Source organism: Rhinopithecus bieti, unplaced genomic scaffold (assembly GCF_001698545.2).
Source record: "Rhinopithecus bieti isolate Rb0 unplaced genomic scaffold, ASM169854v2 scaffold_1530, whole genome shotgun sequence".
Classification (NCBI taxonomy): domain Eukaryota; kingdom Metazoa; phylum Chordata; class Mammalia; order Primates; family Cercopithecidae; genus Rhinopithecus; species Rhinopithecus bieti.
The window spans coordinates 2,049,784-2,062,202 of record NW_016803808.1 but is presented as its reverse complement, the minus strand read 5'-3'; positions in this window follow the sequence as shown (position 1 = coordinate 2,062,202).

Below are 12,419 nucleotides of genomic sequence, written 5' to 3'. Positions count from 1 at the left end.
CGAGAGCGCCCCGCTCGCGCCCGGCCGCCGCCCCCGGCGTCCCCGGCCATCCCCTCCGCGACGAGCGCGGGCCGTGGAGCCGCCTCCTTCTTCGCTCACTCAGGCCTCCGCACCCCGTGCCCACGTTGCCCACTGTTCCGGCCCCAGCGCCCCGCGGTGCCACTGCGCTCGCCCGGCCGGGGCGCCTCTGCCAGTCCCTGTGCTCCCCGGTTGCGCGTCTCACCTCTCGGTTCTCGCAGGCTGTCACACCCGGGTCCCGTGGCTTCCCCCGAGAGCCGTCTCCGGAATGTCCCTTCTCCTGGCCCACCGCGGCCGCGCGCTTTTAGCATTTCTTGCCCTCGCGGCTCCCGCGGTCCCCTCGGCGGCAGGCCCTGGGGCTCCGCGATGTCTCTGCCCCGCAGCCTCCCGGGCGCCACTTCCCCGCGCGGCCGCCCCACGCTGCCCGTACAGTCGCGCGCCCCGGGCCGGCCCCGGGTACCACTCCACTGCGACAGCCCCCACTTGTCCTTCCCGAGCTGCCGTCTTTCCCAGGGTCTGCCCACTGAGTCCCCACATGCCCAGCGTCGGACCTGACACTAGGGCAGGCGCGGCCCCAGACGCCGGGGACAGGGCAGTCAATAGAACAGACACAACTCCTCGCCTTCCTAGTTGGGGTAACGGGCAATACAAAAATAAGTAAATGGTGTGGCTGGTTGAAAAGTAAAGCAGGCAGGCCCTGGGGAGGCGGGGAGGAGCCAGGCTTGAAGGAGATGAGGGGCCACGAAGGTGGGACTGTGCCTGAGGCAGGGACCCTGGTGTGTTCAGTGACCCGTGAGGGGACCCGGGTGGCTGGAGGGACACAGGGAGCCAGGAGCTGCGGTCAGAGATAGTGGTCGCAGGGGAGCGGATTGAGCAGGGCCTTGCCGGCTTCCGTAAGGACTGTGGCTTTTCTCTGGGCGAGGTGGTGACGCATTGGAGGGGCTTGGAGCGGGGAAGTGACAGGATCTCACATTTTAAAATAGTTCTTTGCTGCTGCGTGGTGGGGACCAGGTAGGAGGCCACTGCCATGATAGAGTGAGGTGGTGGGAAGTGGCCGACTTCTGGATATGCTTTGAAGGTGGGGCCAACAGGATTGTCTGAAAATTGGATATGGGGTGTGAGAGGAGGAGGGAATCAAGGATGACTACAGGGTTTCCAGCTGGGTAACTGGAGGAATGATTTGCCATCCTCTGGGATACGAAAGACCTAGGGCATAGAAGATCTGGGGGAGAACAAGAGTCCATTTTGGACGTGCTAAGCTCAAGATGTATGGGAGATCCAAATCCATGTATCAGGTGGGCTCCTGAGTACCAGGCTGGAGTGCAGGGGAGAAGTCTGGGCTGAAGCTCACATCTGGGCGCCGCCCACATCTAGAGGCCATTTAAAACCATGAGAAGGCAGGGAGGAAAGAGGATGGGACCCATGCTGGATCCAGGAACCTCCGACACAGAAAGGCTGGGAAGAATAGCCAGTGGAGGAGACAGAAGACGGGGACACCAAGGTCGGAAGCCAAGGGAAGGAGGTGAAGTGAGGAGCAGCATGAGGTCACAGGGCCCTCCTGCAGCCAGCAGCCCCCTCCTCTGTGCCCTGGTCCTAGGCCTTCAGGGACCCGAATCGGCAGCCTCATTTGAGGCCGCCCTTCGCAGTTTCTGTCCTCTGACCCCGATCCCAGCACTGGATCCATGCAGCCTGTTGTTTGCTCTTATCACTAGTTTCCTGTTTAAATCAATTATTATTATTTTCTTCTCTCTCTCTCTCTCTCTTTCTCTCTCTCTGGCGGAATCTCCCTCTGTTGCCCAGGCCGCAGTGCACTGCCGTGATCTCAGCTCACTGCAACCTCCGCCTCCTGGGTTCAAGCAATTCTCCTGCCTCGGCCTCCCAAGTAGCTGGGATCACAGGCGCCCACCACCACGCCCGGCTAATTTTTGTATTTTTAGTAGAGATGGGGTTTCACCATGTTGGCCAGGCAGGTCTTGAACTCCTGACCTCAGGCGATCTGCCCGCCTTGGCCTCTCAAAGTGCTGGGATTACAAGCATGAGCCACCACGCCTGCCAAATCATTATATTTTCTAAGCAAGCTAATTTAAGAAAAATACTACTCAATAACAGCATACGTGGTCCCAAATAGGGTACGAATCATCAGGGTGGTGCCAAAGTAACTGACTTGGGAACAGTGTCCTTCCACCTGCCTTTCCTCTTTTTCCTTTGATCCGGCTCCACACTGCCGCTGGAGTGACCTTTATAAAACACAGATTTCTTGTCACTCAGTTATACTCACCATAAAGTCCACACTCCTGAGCTCAGCCTCCCCTTGGCGGTCCAACACTTCCCTTACTGCTCACTCCCAAGCACTGTCCCCCTATTCCCTGCTCCTCTCCTCCATGCTTAGCCCACTCCACTCAACTTTCAGAGTGGCTCATTTCCTCCAGGTGGCCTTCCCAACTCTCTAGGCTGGGCAAGGTGTCCTGTGGGATCCACAGCGCCTTCTGCGTTACCCATCACCATGTTTGTCTTTCCTGTTTGTGTCTGTCTCCACCAAGTGTGAGCTTTTCCAGAGAGGGCAGGGATTGCACCACCTTCATTTTATGTTCCTGATGCCTGGTATATACATAGAAAATAACCAGCAAACGTCTACTGAATGGATCCAGTCCTCTGCAGGCATGCATTCTGGCCTCAGTCTCCTCCCTTCTATAGTGTAGCTGGGGCTCTTTTAAATGACCCTCCCGTTGCAGAAGATGAAAGCCCTTGAGCCTAATACATGGTAGGCACAAAATAAATAGGGGATGAATGAAGAAATTTCAAATCATAAAACCAAAAACAAGAACAGGAAAGGCCTGAGGTTATTAAACCATAGCTGTAGTAATTAAAAACATTGGGTCTATTTTGTCAATTTGAATATGGGATTGTTTAGTTTGTCTCTAATAGCTCTCTAAAACAGAAATGCAAGTCTCCATCTATGACCTATTGCCATTAACCCTATTTATTTCATTTTATTTTATCTGAGACAGGGTCTCACTCTGTTGCCTAGGCTGGAGTACAGTGGCATCATCACAGCTCGCTGCAGCCTTGACTTCCCAGGCTCAAGTGATTCTCCCACCTCAGCCTCCTGAGTAGCTGGGGCTACACGTGCACACCACACCCGGCTAGTGTGTGTGTGTGTGTGTTTGTGTGTTTTCTAGAGACAGGGTCTCACCATATTGCCCTGGCTGGTCTCGAACTCCTGGGCTCAAATGATCCTCCCACCTCAGCCTCCCAAAGTGCTGGGATTATAGGTGTGAGCCACCACGCCTGGCCTATCCTCTTCATTTTTAAGTTCTGTACTATTTGTTTAAATTATAAAAGTAATATGTGCATATAGTTTTTTAAGGAAAAAAAAAAAGGCCAGGTGTGGTGGCTCATGCCTGTAATCTCAGTGCTTTGGGAGGCTGATGCAGGTGGATCACCTGAGGTCAGGGGTTTGAGACCAGCCTGGCCAACATGGTGAAACCCCATCTCTAACAAAAATACAAAACTTAGCTGGGCATGGTGGTGGGGACCTATATTCCCAGCTACTCGGGAGGCTGAGGCAGGAGAATCACTTGAAGCCAGGAGGCGGAGGTTGCAGTGAGCCAAGATCATGCCATGGCACTCCAGCCTGGGCGACAGAACAAGACCCCATCTCAAAAAGAAAAAAAAGAAAGGGATTAGGAAAGGGACAAAGAAAGGGAGAAAGGGCCGGGCGCGGTGGCTCAAGCCTGTAATCCCAGCACTGTGGGAGGTCGAAGACGGGCGGATCACGAGGATCAGGAGATCAGAGACCATCCTGGCTAACACGGTGAAACCCCGTCTCTACTAAAAAATACAAAAAATTAGCGGGCGAGGTGGCGGACGCCTGTAGTCCAAGCTACTCGGGAGCTGAGGCAGGGAGAATTGGCGTGACCCGGGAGGCGGAGCTTGCAGATGAGCTGTGAGAACTGGCCACAGCACTCCAGGCCTGGGCGGCAGAGCGAGACTCCGTCTCAAAAGAAAAAAAAAAAAAAAAAGAAAGGGAGAAAGGAAGAAATCGAAGCTCTGCAGAAAGATACAGAATACAGTCCCTGGCCTCCCCCATCCCTAGCTCCTCGTCCTCAAGATAACCACTATGAACAATTTGTGTTTATCTTTCCAGATATCTTCTGTCTGTACAAGCACTCACATGCTTTATTCTCTTAGACAAATGGGATTCGGACTGCACAATCTTCCACAGCTTGCTTGTTTTTCCTTTCTATGGTTTAACATTTTCCACATCAGCACATAGAAATCCAGTACACTTTTAAAAAATGGCTGTCTAGTGTTTCTTTGAATGGCCATACAATAACTAGAATGTATTGGTGAACAATTAGGACTTTTTCCCCTAGCTTTTGTTAATTACAAACATTCACAATAACACATTCCTCTAACTACATTTTTGCACACTTGATCAGGTATTGCCATAGGATAAATTCCTAGAATCTGAGTTACTGAGAAAAGGGAATGCACGGCTGCCATTTGGTTTTTTGTTTGTTTGTTTTTTGAGATGGAGTTTGGCTCTTGTTGCCCAGGCTAGAATGCAGTGGTGTGATCTTGGCTTACTGCAACCTCCACGCCCTGGGTTCAAGTGATTCTCGGGCCTCAGTCTCCAGAATAGCTGGGATTACAGGCACCTGCCACCACACCCAGCTAATTTTTGTATTATTCGTAGAGACGGGGTTTTGCTGTGTTAGCCAGGCTGGTCTTGCATTCCTGACCCCAGGTGACCCACCCATCTCAGCCTCCCAAAGTGCTGGGATTACAGGCATGAGCCACCGCCACCGCACCTGGCCTACAGCTGCCATTTTCCTGGTTCTTGCCAGATTGTTTTCCAAAAGGCTGCTCTCATTTCGACTCCTACCACAGAGTATGAGACTGCCTACCATGCCACACCCTGGACAACCATGGGAACCATCGACGTTTGCTTGGCTAGCCTATGAGTTGAAAAATGGGATCTTGTTGTTTTGATTTGCTTTTTTTAAAGTTATGAGTGAGGTTTTCATCTTTTATTTGTTTGGCAATAAACTTTTAAGCTCCAAGCTAGTGTTTTTTCAAAGAAAGAGGATCTTTGAAGGTACCTTCCCAAGTCATGAGTTTCAGAGTAGAGAACTAATTTGGGACCCCCACTCCCATTGGAGACCATATGGTATAGTACTAACAGGCTCATGGGTGCATTGAGTGGTGTCAGGAGGTGGATAGTAGATTTAGAATTACAAGACCTGGGTTCTAGTTCAGGTTCTTCTATTGACCAGCAGGGTGATCTCAGTAGAGTCACTGTGCCCCTGTCACAGAGTTCTCTGAGCACATCCTGAATCTCAGGCCCCTGGCATTACCTGTGCTTTTCTTCCCTCCCTTGCCACCCAAGTTACATCTTTAGTGACCAACTTCAAATGCCAGCTCTTCTAGGAACCCTTCCCATCCCGGTAGGAGGACTCCCCGAGCACCTCCGCTGTCCTTCATGAAGCCACTTATCGCAAGTGGCTCTGCCTTTACTTGACTCAGTTCTGCACGATTCGGAGGGAGGAACTGAGGCAGATACAGATTTGCATGCCAGGGCTGCCTCTGATTTTTAGCTTTAGTCTACTTCACTGCCAGCCCTTGCTTTTCTTATCTGTAAAACATGGAAAATACATCAAGAGATGTGGAGTTAACTATGGATACAGTACTTAAAGACTCACACAATGCCTGGCAGAGAGACACTGGCAGATAGCATTCATCTTCTTCAAAGACTGGGCGGCAGGAGCCCCATCCAGCTCCTCCACATCCTTGTTGGTTGGACATGTTACCTAATCCATTTGTGGGATTCCCCACATTCAGGGACTTCAGCCCTGATGGAACAGCCCATATTGAGAAGGGACATCTCAGGGGGCTGAACGATGATGGCAGAGCCTTCATCCTGACATCCAAGCACCTGTCCCCCCAGTTCACCAGAACCCGAGGTCTCAGGGTCGTGCCAGTGCCAGATGAAAGTCTTTCCGCTCTGGAGAAACTGGTGTGGGAGGCAGGGAGTGTAAAATCTCCACCCTCACCACCAGCTCTGTGACAAGGAAACTTTCTTACCCTCTGAGCCTCACTTTCCTCAGCTGTGGGATTGGGATAATCATTCCTATCACCAAAGATTGTGTTTGTTTTGGTTTAAGAAAAGTATCTCAGACAATGCCAGGCACATTTCAGGAACTCAATCAATATGAAACTTTCCATTTCCCCATTTTCCCTCACTGTAGCATAAGCTGCTTAAGGGACAAACACTATATCTCATATTTTTAAAACGCCCTCATCATCTGGCATAGAGACAAGCATATGGTAGATGATCAACAATCACTGTTGTTATTCAGGATGATGATGACATGTACCTTCCTCTGGCAGAATTCAGTGTTCAATGTGATCACATACCTGAGCTCATTTGATTCTTAACACAACCCTTTGAAGTAGGCAGAGTTCTACCCAACTTGTAGATGGAGAAACAAGGTCCAGAGAGATCAAATAATGTATGTAAGTCTCGTAGTCAATAAGTTTGGGACTAGAACCCAGATATCTTGTTTCCAAACCCCGTATTTTCCTTCTAGTGGTGGTACTGCCAGTGAGTGGGCGTTTCTGTATGAGATTTTGGGTTCAGCCCACAGCACTCATTATAGACTACCTGGATGCATGTGGCAGCCATGGCAGGTGCTAGTGACAGTGTCTGGCTTGGAAGATGGCATTTGATTACTCCCTAAGTTGATTCTCAAACTTAGAGAACACAGTGACTCTGCGGATTAGCTCTCGGTTGTTTGGTATCCACAGGCTCTGTTTTCCTGTGTCTTCTGTGACACTGTCTTGAGCATGCTTGCTTATGAAGGTTTGACACCCGTCCCCACCATACCTGCCTGCCACTGCCACGATGACTGGAGTCTAAGGTGAGTCTTGTCAAATACTTGGGACTTGACCCAGACCCAGTTGCCAAGAAGCCAGCAGCCAGCTCTCCCCATTTCAGAATGTAGCCAGAAGAAGCTATGTCATGTTGGGTGTCACCCACTTGTTGGCAGCTAGAAGAACCTAGGTCTCTCACATTCTTTTCCTGTGGCTTCACTGTAGATGGATCATTCCAAGGAAGGCTCAATAGTTGCAACACAGTTACGAAAAAGCCCTGGGCTCAAAGGCCCTGGCCTTAACCTCCAGTGAACCTCTCTTGCCTCTGACACCGAGCAGGGCAGAACCATTAGGCTCAATGCCATTTCAAGCAAACACCCCAGACAGGGGAGCTGAGAGGCCGTGGTGAGGCTTGCTGGCTCACAGGTGCATATTTCACTCTTTGAAGAAAGGGTTATTAGTGATCAAACATCTCTATTATAAAATAGTGTCCATTTAAAATTGTTGGAGGGGCTGGGTGTGGTGGCTCACGTCTGTAATCCCAGTACTTAGGGAAGCCAAGACGGGTGGATCACTCGAGCTCAGGAGTTGAAGACCATCCAGCCTGATCAACATAGTGAAACCCCATCTCTACCAAAAATACAAAAATTAGCCGGGCGTGGTGGTGCATGCCTGTAATCCCAGCTACTTGAGAGGCTGAGGCAGGAGAATCACTTGAACCTGGGAAGTGGAGGTTGCAGTGAGCCAAGATCGCGCCATTGCACTCCAGCCCAGGCGACAAGAGTGAAACTCCATCTAAAAAAAAAAAATGTTGGAGCATCTCACCACATTTTAGTACAAGAGAGATTTATATTTGCTTTATAGGTAGGGAAAAAGCAAAGAGGGATTAATTCATCTGGCCAAAAGTGACTTTTTTTTTTGAGACGGAGTCTCGCTCTGTCGCCTGGGCTGGAGTGCAGTGGCCGGATCTCAGCTCACTGCAAGCTCCGCCTCCCGGGTTTACGCCACTCTCCTGCCTCAGCCTCCCGAGTAGCTGGGACTACAGGCGTCCGCCACCTCGCCCGGCTAGCTTTTGTATTTTCAGTAAAGACGGGGTTTCACCGTGTTAGCCAGGATGGTCTCGATCTCCTGACCTCGTGATCTGCCCGTCTCGGCCTCCCAAAGTGCTGGGATTACAGGCTTGAGCCACCACACCCGGCCCAACATTGACATTTTATTAACTGTGTTTTTACAGTAATCCATCCTCAGCTGCCAGCTCCCTTACTTGAAGTCTGAGCCTTTTGCAACCCACGTTGATATGTCTTTTCTAAACCATGATACTACAGATTTCAATATCTGTACTTTTGAGTTGATTCTCATAGTATTAACATAGTCACTGATTTTAACATTAATTTTAATTTAAAGGTTTTGTTTTAATCTGCTGTGACCATATCTTGAATCACAATAGCTGTAAATAAGTAGATTTATCTAGTATGTTAAATGAACAAATGTAAAATGTTCAATACAGCACAGGAGCTTTCAAATAAGTGGGCATCACTGTTGGTGATGATTAGAAAAAGGAAGAGCTAGAGGTTGAAAAAAGGTAAAGGGAAAAATCAGGAGAATGTTTTTTTTTTCCCCGAGACAGAGTCTAGCTCTGTCGCCCAGGCTGGAGGACAGTGGCACAATCTTGGATCACTGCAACTCGCCTCCTGGGTTCAAGCAATTCTCCTGCCTCAGCCTCCCTAGTAGCTGGGATTACAGGCGCCTGCCGCCATGCCCATCTAACTTTTGTATTTTTAGTAGAGATGGGGTTTCACTGTGTTGGCCAGGCTCTTTGAACTCCTGACTTCAGGTGTTCCACCGGCCTTCACCTCCCAAAGTTGCTGGGATTACAAGTGTGGACCACTGTGCCTGGGCAAATCAGGAGAATTTTGTGATAAGCATCAGGTGAAGGACAAGAAAGGCAGCAGGTCTTGGAGTCTTGGGATTGCTCTTCAGCAATGGCAGAGACTTGTGCGTGTTTGGCCTGAAATTATCATGGGCACAACCATGCTCTCCTGGTCTGGAATTGGGGAGCTCTTTGAGCATTATTTACTTAGGTATTGTGGTCCTTTTAATAAAAGTTCCTCAAGGCATGAAAAAACCTCAAGTTACTCTGCTCTGGGGCCATTATGGGGATCAGCAGATGGCAGGCAGTAACTCTGACATGAAATTAGAGGGCCGCTCATGTAGATGGAGGACCAAAATGCAAAAGCCAAATCTTAGTATGCATAGGATTCTTAATAAAGCTAAATAAATGTAGTCATTGCATTGAAAATGCAGAGAAGAGCAAACCTGAAGTTTCTGATGAGCTGGTAAGTGGAAATTAATTGTATAAAACTCGTAATTACAAACTAGATGTGTAACATTTCCTAGATATGCTTCTTTGGCATGTGGCCTCTATTATCACTGTGATGTTTTTCCTGTAAGATCTCAAGTTTCTTAATCTTAAAATCTACCAAGCCATCAGGTTGGGGAGGGAGCGCTAACCTGAGTGCCTACCTGCCCTGTCAGTACTGGTGTCTGTATGCACAGCAAGCTCATGGGCCAGCACAAGGACGCCCCATCTACAGACCTGGGCATGTGACACAGGCGGTGCATGCCCTTACGGAGGTCTGAGCTCTGTGCTCGGAAACCATGAACTCTGCTTGGGGAGCTGAGGTGGGGAAGGTTGAATGGAGATGGCATTGAGCAAGGGTCCTAAAGGAAGAAGAGAGAGGACATTTCTGATAGAGCATGCAGCACAGGCAAAGGCCTCCGGGTGTGAGGGGCCATGGCTTGCCCGAGATCAAGGGCGCAAGGCACGGCGGGGGATGGGAAAAGTGTTGGGGCCACGCTCTGATGGCTCAACCAGAACACACTGTCTGGCTTCTAGGCAACAGGAGCCGTGGGAGGATGCTGCATCTTGAGGGGTTTTAGACCCGATTTGGGAAAACTGGCAGAGGGGCAGTGCGCGTTGGAGGGCAGTGAGCTTTGCAGCCCTGGGGAGAACACGGGGAGCATCAGAGCTAGGCAGTGACTGCCAAAGGGGGGCGGAGTCCAGAGGTGCTTGGTGGTAGAAAGTCAGCGAAGTGAGGATGAGATTTGGAGGTGACAGGGAGGGAGGGGCTGGAGATTTATGACTTGGTGCAATTAGGTGGATGGGGCTGTCACTGAGAGTCAGGGAAGGCAGAGGAAGAACAGGTTTGGGGTGGAGGTATGGAGGAGGGGTGGTGAGGATATATGCTAGTTGTAAATGCTCTAGTTTTCTTCTGAGCAGCTTTTGGGCTCCTTAGATTCCAAACTGACATCACCGGGGTTGAGTCTCGGTGAGGCAGCGCGGTAGGCTGGTCAAGCCCACAGACTTCAGCCAACAGCCCGGAATCAGAGCCTGGCTCCATGCTTACCAACATGGCCCTGGGCATGTCATTGAACCTCTCTGTGTCTCCAGGTCCTCCTTTGTACAATATTACAGGACCGTAGGGCTGCTAAAAGTATGGATAAAAGTCCATACATGTGAAGTGCCTGGCCCACTCTAAGCACTATATAAATATTTGATATGGCCACAGAAACGCCAGGGGCGAAACTTAGGCCCATTTCCTCCTTCTGTCTTAAAATAACTTCAGTTTGACTCAAAACCAACATTTGTAGGCAGACAACTGAGCCCATTCACGGAATGGTGAAATCACTGAATAATGAAAACAGCACAGCAGTAGCTAATCAGAAAGTGGGAAGCTTTTTGTAATTTTTCCCTTTCTCATCACTACTTTCATCAAAGCATTTACTCAACATCTGTTGGATTTAGGGTTCTGTAGAGGCTGTGTCTCATGAAAGCCTGTCTAGTTAGTAAACCAGGACACACATAAGCAGGCTATGATAACGTCAAAAATAGGCTGTGCTGTAGGTGCGGAGGAATTGAAGAAAGTGAGTGGAGACAGAATGATCCGAGGGGTGCAGGAGCCTGGGTCCCTACCCTTCCTGGGCAGCAGCAGGAGATAGGAGGGTGTGATAGAGCTGGGTTCTTAGAGGCCATTCCGCAGCTCTGACCCTTGGGCTGTGGTGAGGAGGGGCAGGTGAAACCAACATTCCTGACTTTACTACCTGATTCCCATTCCACATGAGGGCCGTGGGCTGCACTTAGAGAGCACGGGGCAATTGCAACAAAACAAAACAACAACAAAAACCAAAACCAGTTTTGGAGTGGAGGAGCTGACCCTGCAAACTGCTGTGGCAGGATGGACGTGGAGGGGGAAGAGGCTCAGAGCCCACTTCCCTACCCCCCGGGGCTCTGGGGCCTGAGCAGGGTGACTGCTTGGGACCGGAGGAATATTTCCAGGGAGATTTTTATTCTGGTGTCAATTGCTAAGGAGAGAAAGGTAAAAATAAGTAATCATGTTTTACAACATTTTCTTATCCTTGAACATGGCAAAGAACATATTTTTTTTTCCTACTTTAAACCTTGGGGGGGAGTTTTAAAATTCAGAGACCACCTTTTCCATTGTAGGTAATGTTTAACTTAATTTAAATTAATGTGGACAACAATGGTGACAAAAGGCAACTGCGTTGAAGCGTTATTCTAACTAAAAATTCCTTTGGGAGTGTCTGCAAGTCACCCAGTTCAACGCAAATATCCATAAAACATGTACTAATTGTCCCAGAAGGGAATGATTGTTTCAGAAGGGCAGAAGGCCAAGTGAGCTGAAATACCAGGTTCTTAATTTATAAAGTCAATAAAAGCACTCTTTTGTAAGCTCTTCTGAAGTCATAGCATATTATCAGGTAAGTCTGGCACTAAAGCCCTTTATGCTTAAATACTTCACAAGGGCACAAAACAAGGGAACATACACTTAGAGCTTCTTGAATTCGTTTTGTGAGAGACTTAATACTGTGTGAATTTACTCAACTTTCAGGAACACAAAGGCATTTAAAATTTTTTTAAAAGTCACCAGCTATATACTCAAGATAAAAACACACACTCTTAACTATCTGCAGTTTATAATAATACACAGAACTTTTACGGCAGGCATACTTTGGAAACTCTATTCAAGGTCTTGCTGAAGATTTGGGAAATCATGCTCCTTTCTTATTTAAACAATTTGTCTTTTCGTGTGAATAGAGGGATGAATTAATACTCTTTTTTTTTTCTAGGTGGCTTTGTGCCAATAGAGGGCAAAAGAAAAGATAACAAAGAACTAGACACTGTGGGTGAACTCCCGGCCTCCTGCTGCGAGGTGCCTGAGGACCCTGGGCTCTCCCTCCTCAGTTTGGGCTTCAGGTGACTCCACTTCTGGGTGACAGTGACAGGCAGACAGACCTGCTGAGAGCCCGGAGAGAAATGCCACCCTGCAGGGAGATAAGGTCATCAACCTGCCACCATTGGTATATTCCCCTAATAATGTCCACTGGTCCCAGGTGAGAGGCACCCACTCCTTTTCCTCTTAAGTCTAACACAGGAGTCTCAAGCTGCCTGAAGAAACTCATTTTTGGGAAGAGGATTAAAAACACACACACACAGCCGGGCGCGG